The 18,396-nt window shown below is 34.3% G+C and overlaps 1 protein-coding gene across 4 annotated transcripts in view; it reads left to right on the top strand.

Annotated features, from left to right (window-relative positions):
* The first annotated feature begins 4,980 nt into the window (after positions 1-4,980).
* The window catches only part of LOC123523393 (ATP-binding cassette sub-family C member 4-like), a 124,214-nt gene continuing 110,798 nt past the window's right edge, over positions 4,981-18,396 (top strand). For 3 of the 4 annotated variants that reach the window (XM_053539089.1, XM_053539091.1, XM_053539092.1), the window contains exon 1: positions 4,981-5,095. The gene's annotated coding sequence lies outside the window, so the exon portion shown is untranslated. The remainder of the gene's footprint in view (positions 5,096-18,396) is intronic. The other variant, XM_053539090.1, reaches the window with a different exon arrangement.

Here is an 18,396-nt window from a genome sequence, read left to right on the forward strand (position 1 = left end):
TGCTGCCGTTGATTCTCTTTTATTATGGGGTAGGTAACTTGTTTTTATTTAGGAAATAATGCTTTGGAATTCATAGTCTGTTGTTACAGACACGGTTGCTTATCCTTCCAAATTTTACTAGTGATGGACAATTGCCATTAAGCAAATTGTTCTTATGGTCAATAGCAGCTGTAGTATAAAGCATCTGAAATCATGTATGTATTTAGGATTGTAAGTGTTTTCAAATTTAAATATGTATTTACAATAACAAGTGCAAGTGGAGCAAGAAAAAATAAACAACAAAATTTATAAATTTTGATCGAAATTTTGATAAAAGAGCAACAACAATCTGCCGATACAAACTTTATTAGTCAATGACCAAGACAACAACATACTCATATGCTATGACATTGTCCCTACCCCCATACCCACTCCTGATCAGTTTTATATTGCTTCTACGGAGTGCGACGTTAACCCCAACACCCCAAAAATAAATATATATTCTACGATAAATCTCACCTTGGAATTTCTTATTTCGATTCTAACACGATGCATGAGTCCATTATAACACATATTCACATCAAATACTAATAATAAAGAAAATACAAACATTTAATGATGCGTTTTTGACAGAAGTAATTTCATTAAAATCACGTATTAAAATCCAACGCTAATAAAGTTTATTATACTTGAAGTAAAAACCAAACGTTCGCAACTCAAAACTGGCCGGGACTTCTTTTTTCTATTATTATTCGATTTACTGTATATGTGTTATTTCTTATATTTCAGAATATGCTTTCATTGAACGTATATTTTTACGATAGAATGTCGACAACATGTTTCATAGTACAAGTTTTCCGAAATCGTCCGAAACTTCAGCGTAATTTTAAAAATACCACCAAATAACGTCGCATTTTAGCTCGGGGTGGGTGGGGACAAAACCGGTCGTACTGAAAAAACGAATTCGGTGACATACAATTTTTAGTTAACCAAATGCAAGTAAATATATTTGCGCATTTATGATTGAAATTTAAACAAAATTCCTCGACCCGAAAAAATGTTATACTCGAAAAACGGACAATTTCCAGCTAAACTCTACGTTAAATTTTGTGTAAGTCTAACGCTTTAATGCGTCATAATCTTAAGGTACGTCATAGATAATTCACGAAATATATATCACAGGAAAGGGAATTTTAAATCTTTTAAAAATATATAAATTTCATTCTTGTCCGCTTCCAACTGAAACAGGGATATGCTGAAAACCTTACAGAAACAATGAAAATGACGCCAAGAAATGACGCACAAAAAGTGCCGTTAGTGGCCAAGTTTGACAGCGCACCAAACAAATGTGGCTTAAATAAGAGCCCAACGGAAAGCGGGAATAAATCAGAAATATCCTCAATTTTCTTTCGTTAATTTTTCATAGATGTATTTAAAAATAATTTAAAGGTCACACTCCACCTTAATCCGACTGCATAGAACTATTAAATATTTTGACAACGTACTTGTATTTTTCTGCCAGTATCTTATTTTACATGAATGAGAATAATTGAAAACTAAATATACTGGCATAGTTTAAGAGCTAAACAGATAGGATAGAGGAAGCGAAGATCCGGTAATAAGACTATGAAACGAGTGTTTAAGAGATCTAACCCAAGCTCCCCCGAATACAACTGACGTACATCCGCCTAAAAGGTTTCGGTTTATATACACACGAATCGTTTTTAGCTCGACTATACGAAGTATATGGAGAGCTATCCTACACACCCTGGCGGCGGCGTCGGTGTCTTTCCACGTCCCCACCTTGGTTATTTTTTTTTACACTTTCTCTTTTTTCTTCTGAACTCTGTACTAACTTGATGGATTTGCTTTAAACTTAAAATAGTTATTCCTCATACCAATATTTAAGTGACAGCTCCAGCTTCCTCAGATGTGCCCAGTTTCACTATCCAGCATCGAAATAGTCGATATCTTGTTGTTTTTTATTGCACGCTAAAACCAAAAATAGATTTGCTGTACACAAATAATTGCACCAAAAGGTAATGCAAGTGCGCATAGGTCAATTGTAATGCTAGCGGATGATTTATTACATGTCTCTTTCTTGGCTTAGAATCATCAACGTTGTATGTCTAACATTTAGACTTCAAATTGGCATGATCTATCTTTGCTTCGGAAAAACAGCATCTACATTTTTGCACTTACATGAGTCAAGAGTACGACACGACAAATACACTCAGCAAAAGTTCTAACCCCACACTTTTGAAATATGGATATTTTTCTTGCTATAACCGGTCAGGGCGGGTGATCATGTGACTTTTGTTTATGATCACAATGTGTCCACCTTAATGGCTGCCCCCATGTACTAGAAGGTTTTCTGCATTTTCCTGCAATTTTACATCCTATTTGAATATATTTTACCGACCATGTTCCAGCCAACAACTTTCCGGTTCCATCCATGTATTATTTTGCACTGCGAGTGTTGCCGTTTTTCCATTCACATTGCAGATATTTTCGAAGCGGTGACTTTTCTCTTGAAAATAGTGTGGTCACATAGAGTCCAAAATTCCAAAAAAACACATTTCATGCATTTTAACAGGTTTGTTGTTGGTAGAAAGCCACTGAAAATGCACAGATAAATTTGTCGTGTCGGCGCCCTCTAAACGTCGAGTTTTCGCGTAATATATGTTAAGTTTTCGTGTTTTCGCCCAGCCAACATGAAAACAAGAAAACTCGACAAAAATTAGGTATTTGTCGAGTTTTCGTGTTTTCGTGTTTTCACCCAACACGCCAACACAAAATGGCAGAAATCAGCCACCATAATTTTCAGCAGTTTCTAACGATTTGAAAATACCTGGGCTTTAGCACGACATGTCAGCTTATCATCTACCAAAAAATATTTGCACTCGGAATAAACACAAATCCCACAGTGGTCCGTAACGTAGCAAAGGTATATGGAGATTTTTGGAACTTCGTGAAATCGTTAATTATTGCTCCGGTTATAAGTGCCCAAGTACGAAATGACGGTGGGAGTGGTGCGAATTTTAATTCGGGATCCGAATGTTACACGAATAAAAAATGCAATCCTTGTGAATGTTTGGAAATAGCTATTTGATGGGGTTTAACATGCCTGTTTTATTACATATACAGGGGAGTCAGGGCGTAGCGCAACCAATTCTGAAGCTACTCAGCGGGAGGATGTGAAAAAGGAAATCCTCTTCCGTTTGTGTAGGTCAGTTGAACCTCACTATGGGTAATGATTTTGGGAATAGAAAGAGAACGTGTGGCTTCTTGTAAAAACGAATGGACAGTATGACCTGCGTACATCTATAATGCACATGACAGGCACGTAGCTCAGCATACTACCATACGCAAAGGCATATCGTCATTTTTCGACAATAAAAATATAAAAAAGGAAATTCAATAAATAAAATTTGAAGGCTGAGGGGATGAGGTGCACGATGAATGAAGATTCAATGAGACTTTTTGACCACATTTAATGTTGAACAGAGATTGAAGTATACAGCACATCATGCCTTAGGGGCCACCTATAGGCATTAATTAAGCAGCTACTTGCCTTAAGTAGCCAATAAAGAAACTTCCCAAACTGACTTTTCTATTGTTTCGAATGAAAAGTTCTAAGATATTGTTTTGATATAATTATGGGCAACACCTTTGACCCTCACCCTTGGCTGATACTGTAATACTGGAGCTTATTTGAAACTGAGTAGGGAAGATCAAAGTTTAAACTGGTATTTACAATGTATGACATAACTTGTTTGACACATATTATGGATATATCTTAAAGTGTACTACACGAATACACTTTTTCTAATATGATAATAAAATATATAAATTTTGATTCGTATAAAATACTCGTACAATTTTGAAGCAATGATAAGTGTAAACGTTAACAGAAAGTTATCATTAGGTTAAACACATCTGACCGAATGAGTTTTGCTATTGTTTGTTTAAATTCTAAATTTGAGTAATTTAAGTTAATAATTTCTATCGAAAAAGTTGACGGAAAACTTATTCCGCCACTCTTCTTGGAATAAAAGTAGCTGCATACATCTCCAGTTAATATAAGACGTTGTTTTTTCTGCAATCTTCTGAATTTCCTTACATTTATAGTATTAAGGTTTCTGTTTAAGAGCTTTTTTTTCTGATTTCGTTTTACAAATGCAATGACACTGCAACTTACACTCAGTTCCAAAAGAAAGTGTGCACTTAGTTTTCTGTTATTTTTTCTCGGTTATTTACATGAAAACTTATAATGTTTGGTACCAAAATTTAAATCAGTTCGTAAACAAATTGGTGTGCATTTTAGATTTTGAGTTATACCTGAGAGTTAGTGTATGAAAAAATGAAACAAAAACGTCGGGGAATTTTTTGAAATATTTAAACTTAAAAAGTGCACACTTTCTTTTGGAACTGAGTATATGCCCATATCACCAAGTAATGAGATCCAAGCAACTAAAAAGACAAAAAGACTTACCTTCCGGTATTCATTTCGCTATTTACATTTAAGGACGTATGCTAGAATATGGTGCGAAAATTTTCCCAATAACAGAATTTCTTCAAACTTTGGATAATTCAAGGACAATCATCTAAGAAACAAAAAAATGCAATAAAATCATAGGTCACCGGTATCGAAAAAGAGTTATCTGCCCTTGAAAACGGATTTCCCCCAAAATTTTCGCCCATCTCATATACAGGGAATTCTAGCGTACGCCTTTAAAAGCCGTTTCATAGAGTATTGTAGATACTTTTTGCATTTAGCAGCAGTGTTTAGATTATAATGCAAATGTATCTGATAACACATACTGTCATTTTGATACAGTTAACATTTTTTTGACCGCTAAACTAGATTCAGTATTATATCAGGTGAATCTTTTGAAGATTACTAAAATTTCATGAAAGGATCATGAAAGGATATCAAATTATGTTTACCTGGCATCCAATAGGATAAAACATTTGTTGATATAATCAGTATGGTATCATGTACATTTGAACACGGTGAAAATTTACAGGCGTCTACAATAGAAATTATTATATGAATGACAATTGTGAAATATTTACTAAGCTGTAGGACAAGGAATACCAAAATCTGCATTAGGTAAATTTAAAATCTATATTCAAGTACATTTATTTTGACCGTATCTCAAAGTTTCAGATATGCATATGCAACAGAAATGTTTTATCAATCATTGAACTGGCTAATAAATTACATTTAAAAAAATGGAACATCTTAATTGAACGACTGCTGATATTTCTTCAAACATTTCCTTGTCAGTAGGAGTCAGAAATAGATGCAATCTAAATAATTTGTGCAGTGATTTTGTATTAATTTTTATTTAGGAGAGGAGGTTGAGATATGTAGTGTTTAAGATCGAACAAATTAGCCAAGCTACGGTCTTGTATTTTCTTCTGAAATTTACAAATCTACAAAAATACAGTTTACTAACATATGCGAAAACATTGGCGCTAGCCTCATACCCTCGCCTTATCTGTTCATTGCTTCTTTCGATCTTTTACCCCTTTGATTGCAAATGTTACTCAGCAATCAGGAGAGTAACTGAGTGTTTCACGCTACGCGCCTGGGAGTGACCTCTACACTGGCTGGCATTTTCGGATGCTGCTGGGGAATATTGAAAACGACTAATCGGTTGCCGCAATAGTCGCTACGGCCATGATATACAAGGCATATACTATACACTGTAAAATCAATACAGTTAATAATTATACTCAAAAACGTCGTGAGTAAATAACATTTCTTCTATAAAGGTACGCTTTCACAATGTATTTAGCGGTTTTTCTTGGATAGGAATGAAGCACAAAGGACATTTTGTCAATCAATGTCATATCAGTGAAATCTCTATTGCATATTAGATCACCAAATGTTCTACTTTTTATATTGTTGTGGAGTTCACAGCTAAAAATTAAGTGTATTTCATTCTCTACAACTCGCGCATTACATAATCTGCAGAGACTATCTTCGAGTCGCTTCACCAACATAATTATTTACCTGTCTCTAATCTTAGCGGTAAAATTCCATATCGTAACTGACTTAATAGCGATCGTTCATACTTCTTACAGTTCAATAAAACACAGTCTTCACATTTGAAAGCATGTTTAAACGTTTGATATGTTCGCAGTTTATGTATCGTTTGAATTTCTTGGGATTATTTGTTTGCATAATTAAGAAATAATAAGTTCCCAAACGTGGTTTATCGTAGAATAACCCAAGTTTTGAGTTCTTATGCGTAAGAATATATCACGAAGGCCGTAGGCCTGAATGATATATTGTTTCGCATAAGAACGAAAAACTCGGGTTATTCTACGATAAATCACACTTGGGAACTTATTATTTCGATTCTAACACGACAAACTAGTATCAACAGTGTTAGAAAAAAGTGGTAACTACTTTTTACGACCGCGCTACACACCTGGATCGGATGACGTCATTGCACGCGAGTGGTATATTGCAGAATAACCCGAGATAGATTTTGCTCTACATGTATGTAGATTATTTGCTGGTCGTGTTAGAATACCCAGTAATCAACATTTTTTAAGATCTATGAAAAAATCAAAAGGTGTTTTGTAATCCAATATAATTTTATGGTCATTCCCTGTAACACAATGCAATACAAATACAGAAAATATAAAATACAGAAAATACTACGCATTGTTTGCACATTTCCCTTTTTAAATTTGCTGAACATAAAAATATAATGATTTATTATATCAGTCATTTGACGTTAAAAGTTGCATTTATTTCTCGTGTGTATGTTTGTCTTTTCAGACTCGTTTTTTATGAAGACCGTCTTGAAAGTGAGTTTTGGTACTATAACGCGATATATTATTAATATTGCATGTTTGAGGTCATTTAAAGATCTTTGCAAATGTTCATTAATACTCGTATCTCTATGTTATTTTTACTAAATAAAATGTTATTGGTCAATGGAGTAGAACGAAGTATACATTCCCAACTTTCTTTTTCAGTGTCCCGTATTTTACTACTTTTGATAAAGTTAAAGTGGTAATAATCATGACAATTCCTTTCATTTACTGTAAGTCAGGCATCCATTATCATATTTTTTTTTTTTACTTGCAATTAAGTTAAAAGCACCATCAGTGCAATATTTATATTGTTTTGTTCCTAGAATTCAGCACGTTGTTTTTGTTTCAACTCTTATTTTTTTACTTTGTTTATACACTTTCTCTCCTTTTAAAAACAAAAGTTGAAATCGAAATTAAATATTAAATCAGATCGTATCAAGTTTCTGATCTGACGCTTGGTTTCAGATAGGATGTCCGTGATAGCATTTTGAAAATAAAATAAGTATCTTGACACAGAAACATTAGCCATTCCGATGTTTTAGACCCAGAAAATAAAAAAAAAACACCAGAAAGGTTGATTCAAATTGTTTATTATAAGAAGACTTACTAAAAAAAAATAGGCACATTCAATGAAATAATGAAATAATTTTAAATAGACCTTCCGTTATTTTCATGATTACTGACAAAGATGATGTTTGATAAAATATTGGGATTCGATAGTAACTAAAAGATATCAACTTCATGCAGGGTAAGAAGAGCAGGAACAAAAGGGTTGAAAACAGATCTATAAATAGCAAATACAAATGAATATGTCAAGTTAAAATTAAAGTTCGCGAAGAACTATGGGACAGTCACTAAGTAATCACATGTTTCAACGCAGATAAATTAGTTGGGCTGTACGAAGTGGACACCAAGATGTCAATAAAATAGGATTATTATAACAACACTTTGATATGCAATGTTGTATAAGGCTCAACTGGATTTTATCAAGTCTGAATCAGACGAGGCGCTTGCGCCGAATGTGCTCCAGTCTGGCAAAACTCCACGAGAGCCGAATGCATGCGCACCAGTGCAGATCAAGGTACTGCTTTAATGACCCTTTTATTATATACACATACCTATTTCTACTGTTATATCAGCCAAAATGGACTATGGTTTTAAGCAAGAAGGCTGAAAGCTCGTTTGAAAGGGTCAACTTCTAGACGCACGGAACGTTGCAAATAAAACATACTGTCCCACCATTTACAGATAGTACTTTTTTTCAAAACATAGGTAGGAATTTAGAAAGCTTTGAAATGCATGTAAATGTCCATATATTTCTCAGAAATAGATATATTTATAATATTTTAACCAGAAATGTGTAATATGTTCATATAAAAGAAAATTTTGTGATCAAGAAAAATGTGATGCCTCTTAGACATGTAGAGCAGAGACATTAAAGGGACATACTAGTAATATATTAGATATTTTCTATTTGGGTGTATTTCATTTTACTTTCCACATTGAATTGGATTGCTAAACATTTTACTGTTCACTAAAAATACAGAACATCTGGAACAGTCCGATAACCTTCAAATATACGCTGTAACAGAATGCAAACAATTTGTTTTCAACGGGACTCGAACCCAGGACCTCTCACACGTAAGACAGACAATTTATCACTTCTCTCTATAACAGAATAGTCCATAGTAAGGCAGTGTAAGTGCACCCTTATTCTCCACCCGACCACATTACGTGAACTGGAACAATTTTATGACAATATCATGTTCGGGGTACTCCAGAGTATCGGCGTATTGACTTTGTCAGACGGCAATTTTTGTGTAAAGAAAAAATATAATTTAACTTTTCAAACATTTTTAATACTAGTAGGTCAAAACTGCCCAAATTTCTCCTACGTGTTTGAAGCATGACCTTTTTAACTGGCAGTACCAGTGAAATATAACTTACACCGAATTTTCACATTTGCTCTTTTAGCTCGGGCGAACGGCAAAGACAGTGAGCTTTGTCCAAATTTCAGCAATAATTTAATAAGTTTCGAGAGGATCTCAATCGATAGAATATTACAGTTACAACAGAAATACCTTTTAGCATCACACAAAGTCATAAGCATTCGCTGTCAATCAGATATACGACTAAGATCGACTGTCATTCATTCATTCCACAGATTCCACTGATTCCAAGACACATAGTCTGTTTATAGGCGTTACATTGCAGAATAACGTACCGCCTATAAATTGTTTACATTTTTACTCGTTACCGGTGCACATATAAATACCATTCTATTCTACAAAATCAAAGTACGCCAAAAACTCCTGTGTGGTCTTTAAACCATTGAATATGTTTCGCACCCGATGGGAGGTGAATACATGATTTTATATTCATTAGTGAAATAAAGGCTGTATTTCAGATCAAAATAGATATTCAGTATACAGTTGGTATTTTTAAAAATATAGGCACAGTTTTAAGTGCTAAGGAGATACATATGAACTTGTCTGAATCCCGTCATACCATTTGCATGTTATCCAAGGGTTATGTACTTATTTGACGTTTGACAGTTTACCAGGTGAACACGTACGTGCAAGTTTAACTACTGATTCCAGCGTAGCACGTGCCATTCATTTTGCACGCGCTGGATTGCAGACGTCAATGTCTGAACATATAAGAAGATACATTATGATAGTTTTAATCCTAATGCTTCGTTCTTGTAAGGATGCCTACGCAAAGTTCCATTAGAATTCTCCGTCGATAATGTAATACTGTGAAATCATTTAAATTCGCTGGCATGAAATTTCGCGCAAACGTGAAAAAAGACTGTTTCGCGCGGGCTTTAATTCGCGGATTTTTAATTTATAAATGAAAAAAATAGAATTAAAAAATAATATTAGCGCGGTCTTAAATTCGCGCATCGGTTCTAGCGCGAAATACGCGAAAATTCGTCCTACGCGAATAAAAATGATTTCACAGTACTAGTATTACGCTTTCGAAGGCGTTCAGCTTTATATCAAAACAAATTATTGTGGATGTTAAGATGTTTCCAGGCAGACGATAGACAGATTTAATCATGATGATTTCATACTGGCCTTGTTATTTCTTCAAGGATGGTCGTATTGACCGAAGGCAGATGACCAATACGACTGTAAGAGGACAAGTGATGAGGCTAATACGAAACAACTTGATTTATAAAAAAATATAACTCAACTCCGTAATTGCCTCCCCGATTATCAAATTGCTGTTGGTCCTGCGTTCTCGTAATGGTCATGATTTGTTTAGGTAAATTAAATAATTTAATACACTACCTGACATTAACAATTATATTAGAATATAAGTAATACACATTTTGTTGTTTTCAAAAAAATAATGAAAATTTCTTTCATTTCTTTCAAATAATGTAATTGACATAAACTATCTTTAGTTTTGAACTTCTATTCGACGGGTTCGCTTCCACTCCCGATGCCGAGATCAATACAAACATAACCTTTGTATTACTATGAAGGTACACATGTTAACTTGTAGAAAACTGACTAATGGGCTATAAACTTTATAGCAAAAACTGATACATAAGTATAAGACTGAGTCTTAAGGCCGTTTCACATATACACCGAACCGGAAGCGAATCGTATACGAAGTTTCGGAATCGGCTAGGGTTTTCAGATGTGCGCAGAATTTTGATTTGCATTTCTCTGTAAAATGTGTATTAGCACACCATGTTAATACATAGAAATACATGCGAAATGATCTCAATATAGGTGATTATGATACGATAATGCTTTGATATTTAAACGGCGGAAAATGAAATGGAATTTATAAATACTGCGAATAATATGGGAAATTCAACAAACTTGTTAAGGAATTGCACAGGATCCTGTATAGTTTTTGTTACTTTTTTTGCATCAGCAACTTGTGGAAACATGTATACTTTTTTAACACATTTTGGACCAATTTTCGGTAATCAACTAAGCATGCATGTTTAATTTCGGTTTCATTTCGATTAAGTTTCGGTGCATAAGTTTAATCAGCTTTATTGATAAAATTTCAGAAATTTCTCTCCGACTTTGATACTGCCTAAACTAAGTAGAGTATTTCTTGTTACAGGATTTTTCGCTTATTACTGAATTTCTCGCATACTATCACGTCAAAATATATGGTGAATTTGGAATATTACTCCCTTTGCGTCTTATATCGTCAAAATGCATTATTGTTAAATCTATAATTATAGTCATTTTCATTGGTCTAAACACAGTCATACGATTAAAAATATAAAAACGGTTCAGCTTGAAATGCCGTTTCATTGAAACTACATGGAATGTTTGTTTCATAGGGAGTGCTATGCTATGTTAGCTTGGTGCCCTGGAAAACAGGTCTTAAAGTAAGAAGCCAACTTGTATCTGCGACTAGCTTGATTCTCCATTTCTGCTTTTGATATGTTAAACGGTTAGCTCCTACTTCAGGAGTGAATTATTATAGTTTCACTTATTGCTTTTTGTGTGCCAATTGATTACAAAAGTAGCACACTACTTGTCAGTGAAACAAATGTATGCATTCTATTTTTCATAGTTTGAACTTCAAGCGATTTCCATCCCGAGAATACACATTTTTTTGCAATTTATTGTTGCAGCTATTACTATTAGTATTCTTAAAATACGTGACTGGGCCTTGTTGAAATAGCACATAACAGTTATTTGGAGGAAGCCATATAGTATTTGATGTACAGCGGAAGAGCATGGCTATTCAATAGACATTTTGTGCGCTTGATACGGTTTCGAACAAATACATGTCCGTTCACACGTGTTTGCAGCCCTCTCCTGCACAGCACTAACTATTCTCAAAGCAGATGCAGCTAATATATACAAATAGTGATAGTCCAAATGAGTTTCCTTTGATGAAACTGTATACAGTTGACGCATACCAATTTCCATGAATTTTGTGATCCCTACGGCGGAACATTCCTGAGAGTTCAACGCTATGTTAGCTTCGATTGTTTACATAGGTACAGTGTCCCGTTAGGGCAAACGTGCTGTCGCTGTCGCCTCATGTACGCGCGATGTCACGACAATAAAATGACAATCCGAAGTCTTACTCTAAGGTCTTAAAGTAGTTCAATTCATAAAACACATTTTAAATCTCTAGAGGCAACACTTTCTGTTTTCTTGTTGAAATGTGTGTTTGTATGTTTCATGGTTCATATGAAAATACCCAAGGTCTTAAACTAGAATATAGAAAAAACATTGTTAGCATTCTAGAGGCCATATGTTTATACGATTTTCATAAAGCTTTTTAGATTGTCTGTAATAAATCTAGGTTAGATTTAAAACTTGGTTACCATAGATCTTAAACTAGGCCTCTACATCAAGTTTTAAAACGATTTCAACAACTTGTTCACACTCTAGAAGCTACATTTTGTACCTGATGTTGGTCAGAGATCTAGGATAAATTTGTACTTGGGTCACATTGATAAAAAACTAGGTCAGATTGTTGTAAAACTTGGTTAATGATCTAATTGATTTACATTAAACATGGTCTGAATGTTTGGCTCTACGAAATATAGGCCAATATCTTGTGTAAGAGGTAGGTCAGGTGAACAAACCAGGCCACATTGACACTCTGATGACATATTCATCGCTGGCATTATGGGACATGTATGCATTGAAATGAATAACTATCGAATACTTATAAGTAAGTGTGACATCATTCGAAGTTTTACATGAAGATGACCTGTGGCTTTTAACGTCAGGTTTGCCCTCGACACATATTTATGACATCTTCATTGTTTACACTAGCTATGTGAAGTTGGCTAAACAAACAACATATGACATACGACATTCGAAAATTTTGAATGTCGTCCATTGCGCGACATACGACATTCGAAAGTTTTGAATGTCGTTCAGTGCGCGACATACGACATTCGAAAAAAGTTGAATGTCGTGCAAAAAATGACATTGGACATACGACATTCGAACTTTGACCAAAACAATTTGAATGTCGTTCAGTGCGCGACGTACGACATTCGAAACTTTTGAATGTCGTCCATTGCGCGACATACGACATTCGAACATTGACCAAAAATATTGAATGTCGTTCAGTGCACGACATACGACATTCGAAAAAAGTTGAATGTCGTGCAAAAAACGACATTGGACATACGACATTCGAACTTTCAAAGAAATATTGAATGTCGTTCAGTGTGCGACATACGACATTCGAAAAAAAGTTGAATGTCGTGCAAAAAACCGACATTGGACATACGACGTTCGAACTTTGACAAAAAGAATTGAATGTCGTTCAGTGCGCGACATACGACATTCAAAAATGTTGAATGTCGTGCAAAAAACGACATTGGACATACGACATTCGAACTTTGATAAAAAAAAATTGAATGTTGTTTAGTGCGCGACATACGACATACGACATTTGGACAAAATTGAATGTCGTGCAAAAAACGACATTGGACATACGACATTCGAACTTTGACAGACAAATTTGAATGTCGTTCAGTGCGCTACATACGACATTCGAAAAAAGTTGAATATCGTGCAAAAAACGTCATTGGACATACGACATTCGAACTTTGACAAACAAATTTGAATGTCGTTCAGTGTGCAACATACGACATACGACATTCGAAAAAAGTTGAATGTCGTTCAGTGCGCGACATATGACATTCGAAAAAATTTGAATGTCGTGCAAAAAACGACATTGGACATACGACATTCGAACTTTGACCAAAACAGTCTGAATGTCGTTCAGTGCGCGACGTACGACATTCGAAACTTTTGAATGTCGTCCACTGCGCGACATACGACATTCGAACATTGACCAAAAGTATTGAATGTCGTTCAGTGCACGACATACGACATTCGAAAAATGTTGAATGTCGTGCCAAAAACGACATTGGACATACGACATTCGAACTTTCAAAGAAAAATTGAATGTCGTTCAGTGTGCGACATACGACATACGACATTCGAAAAAAGTTGATTGTCGTGCAAAAAACCGACATTGGACATACGACGTTCGAACTTCGACAAAAAAAAAATTGAATGTCGTTCAGTGCGCGACATACGACATTCGAAAAAAGTTGAATGTCGTGCAAAAAACGACATTGGACATACGACATTCGAACTTTGACAAAAAAAAAATTGAATGTTGTTTATCGCGCGACATACGACATATGACATTCGAACAAAGTTGAATGTCGTGCAAAAAACGACATTGGATATACGTCATTCAAACTTTGAAAAAAAAAATTGAATGCCGTTCAGTGCGCGACATTCGACATACGATATACGACATTCGAAAAAAGTTGAATATCGTGCAAAAAACGACACTGGACATACGACATTCGAACTTTGACAAACAAATTTGAATGTCGTTCAGTGCGCGACATACGACATTCGAAAAAAGTTGAATATCGTGCAAAAAACGACATTGGACATACGACATTCGAACTTTGACAAAAAAATTGAATGTTGTTCAGTGCGCGACATACTACATACGATATTAGAAAAAAGTTGAATGTCGTGCAAAAAACGACATTGGACATACGACATTCAAACTTGGACAAAAAAATTGAATGTCGTTTAGTGCGCGACATACGACATACGACATTCGAAAAAAGTTGAATGTCGTGTAAAAAAACGACATTGGACATACGACATTCAAACTTTGACAAAAAAAATTAAATGTCATTCAATGCGCGACATACGACATACGACATTCGAACTTTGACCAAACAATATGAATGTCGTTCAGTGCACGACATACGAAAATTTTGAATGTCGTCCATAGCGCGACATACGACATTCCAACTTTGACAAAAAAGTTGAATGTCGTTCAGTGCACGACATACGACATACGACCTTCGAGAAAAGTTGAATGTCTTGCACTGAACGACATTCAAATTTTTTTGTCAAAGTTCGAATGACGTATGTACAATGTCGTTTCTGGCACGAATTCAACTTTTTTCGAATGTCGTATGTCGTATGTAGTGCACTGAACGACATTCAATTTTGTTTGTCAAAGTTCGAATGTCGCATGTCCAATGTCGTTGTTTGTACGACATTCAACTTTTTTCGAATGTCGTATGTCGTATGTCACGCACTGAATGACATTCAATTTTTTTTTTCAAAGTTCGAATGTCGTATGTCGCGCAATGGACGATATTCAAAAATTTCGAATGTCATATGTCGTATGTCGCGCACTGAACCACATTCAATTTTTTTGTCAAAGTTCGACTGTCTTATGTCCAATGTCGTTTTTTGCAAGGCATTCAACTTTCTTCGATTGTCATATGTCGTATGTCGAACACTGAACGACATTCAATTTTTTTGTCAAAGTTCGAATGTCGTATGTCCAATGTCTTTTTTGCAAGACATTAAACTTTTTTCGAATGTCGTATGTCGTATGTCGCACACTGACCGACATTCATTTTTTTTTGTTAAAGTTCGAATGTCGCATGTCGTATGTCGCACACTGAACGACATTCTAAATTTTTGGCAAAGTTCGAATGTCGTATGTCCAATGTCGTTTTTTGCACGACATTCAACTTTTTTCGAATGTCGTATGTCCCGCACTGAACGATACAGTCAATTTTTTTTTGTCAAAGTTCGAATGTCTTACGTCCAATGTCGTTTTTTGCATGACATTCATCTTTTTCGAATGTCGTATGTCGTATGTCGCACACTGAACGACATTCAATTTTTTTTTGTCCAAGTTCGAATGTCGTATGTCAAATGTCATTTTTTGCACGACATTCAACTTTTTTCGAATGTCGTATGTCGTATGTCGCACACTGAACGACATTTAAATTTTTTTGTCAAAGTTGGATTGTCGTATGTCCAATGTCGTTTTTTGCACGACATTCAACTTTTTTCGAATGTCGTAGGTCGTGCAGTGAACGACATTCAAATTTTTTGGTCAAAGTTCGAATGTCGTATGTCGTATGTCGCGCAATGAACGACATTCAAAATTTTCGATTGTCGTATGTCGCACACTGAAGGACAGTCAATTTTTTTGTGAAAGTTCGAATGTCGTATGTCCAATGTTTTTTTTGCACGACATTCAACTTTTTTCAAATGTCGTATGTCGTGCAATGGACGACATTCAGAATTTTCGAATTTGGTAGGTCGTATGCCGCGCAATGAACGACATTCAAAATTTTCGAATGTCGTATGTCGTATGTCAAGCACAGGACGACATTCAAAATTTTCGAATGTCGTATGTCTTATGTCGCACAATGGACGACATTCAAAATTTTCGAATGTCGTATGTCGTATGTCGTTTGTTTAGCCAACTTCTCACAGCTGTTGACACTAGATGAATAAATCAACATATTAGACGAAATAAGGATCATTTTCTTATACTGTCAACAGTATTTTAAACAATAAAATTATATTGGAATATTGGAATAAAAGTTACTTTTTTTCGTTCATTTTAGACCAATTTCATCTTTGATATTAGGAATGTCCTTGACTGTTTTGGGATTAGACGTTCACTGTTGAGTTTTCCTGGCATACATATATTTATAAAAATCAAAACCATTGACTTATTATGATCAAGATATTGTTGAAAATAGAAAAAAATATAAAGAAGTTAATGTTCGACATTTTACACAAACATAACCTTTGACTTTAATATTCAGGTTACATTGTGACATTGACTTTTTGTGACAATATCTGCATAACTATTTATAAAAGATCAGTGACTTTATTTTTCCCCCTTAAGTATCAGGTTTGTCCTCCTCCTTCGTTTTGATAAAGTACTTATTGCTACATCGTTTTACACATAAAATTTAATAATTTATAATCAGATAGTTACTACAGTCAGATACCAAAAATGGTACATTCGAATTAAGCCTACATTTGTATACATTTAGAAGCAGTTATAACCACATTTATGACAAACACATGTGAATAAATCATATGACAATATAGGCTGCAGGATATTAAATAAGCCTTCTTAAAATGTGTCAACTTATTTTTGCCTCATTTGTTCCAGCAAAAGTCCATGGGCTCTCTCTCTCTCTCTCTCTCTCTCTCTCTCTTCATATGAAACAGGGTACTGTTTTCATGACGATTAGAAATATTTCTATATCGAAACTTTTATGAAATAATACTTAACATAGACTTTCTAGGTACACGTACATAATAGATATATGTAATTTGGTGACAATATGCTTTAAAATCATTAATTTATTTGCTAGGCTTATGTCACAATTTTATATGCCTACGTAAAACTAAGATCGTTGAAACATCACGAGAAATATACTGGGATAAAAAAATCAATAAATCCCTCTAAGTAAATTATAAAGTATCAATGAACACAAAGATACTGACGCTTTCAATGGTTACAAAATGAGAACAAAGTCAATAATGGTTTATAAATAGGCCTTTAATTTAGTATAAGTGTAGACATCTAGCATTCAAAAACATTTAAATTTCTAGAAATGCTCACTGTGAACATTTTGAAATTCAATGGGATTTTAATGACGTCATCAAAGAATATATTTTTTTCTGGGGGAAATCTGATTGATATTTTAATTTCAAAAGTTTTCACATTTTACAGGAACATATTACTTTTTAGGAGAATAAGTTTAAGAGTCCGGAAACAAAGTCAGATTTATATGATACTATTACTTACGTAATTCAAAGGGATTGAAGTGTACACAGTGCCAAAATAACGTTTATACATTTTTAAGCTATTTAAAGACCCGTCACGACCTAGTGACCTACTTTTTTAACCCACAAAAACTTCATGAAAAATCATTCTTATAATACAGGTAATATATAGCTATACTACAAGTTTTCAGGTGGACAATTTAGGCCCTTCCTGAATAAATGTGTTTTGAACACTTCATCTGCAAACTTATTCAGTCAATTTCATTTCAGCATAGTTTCAAAAATATAGATGCATAACTATCTTCAGTGTAGAAACAAAATGTGATTGAAATTTAACTAAATACACTGATTTCTGTACATATTGCTACAGTAATTCAATAAAATGTTAAGACATTACACACATTGTCTTGGCCTAATATATGTCACTGTCAGTTTTGTAACTAAATACTTGTATATCTCATTTTTTTCATGCAAATCATGTATAATTACCATCATGGAAATACAAAAGAATGGAGTTATTTTGTGGTGCGTCTTTAAGATATCTTTAAAATTAAAAAGTTCCTGTTATCAGTGAAACGGAGACATCGTGAAGTTGATTTCATGAAATTTTGAATTCAAGAAGTGGAAATTGTGAAATGTCATCAACAATCTTTCGTAACTTAGAGTACGGCATTTTATAAAATTTTCTTACTTTTAGTTTCAGATCTTGGGTGTAAATATATATCCAATATGTGCAGGGCACGTTAAAAAACACTGTAAGTCTTAAGAACAAATGTTTCACCAGGGTAATTAATCAAAATTACTTAAAATAATTTTCTATGTCCGGTTTATAATATTTGGTAATAAGAAATATACATATAATTTTCAAATTTTTCATTCATGTCCGATTCACTTGTGGAGAAAACTAAAATTAACTGTACTTAGTAAGCAATATAGCACGTATTTAGAAGGTTTTTATATCGAA

This window comes from Mercenaria mercenaria, chromosome 3 (assembly GCF_021730395.1).
Source record: "Mercenaria mercenaria strain notata chromosome 3, MADL_Memer_1, whole genome shotgun sequence".
Classification (NCBI taxonomy): Eukaryota; Metazoa; Mollusca; class Bivalvia; order Venerida; family Veneridae; genus Mercenaria; species Mercenaria mercenaria.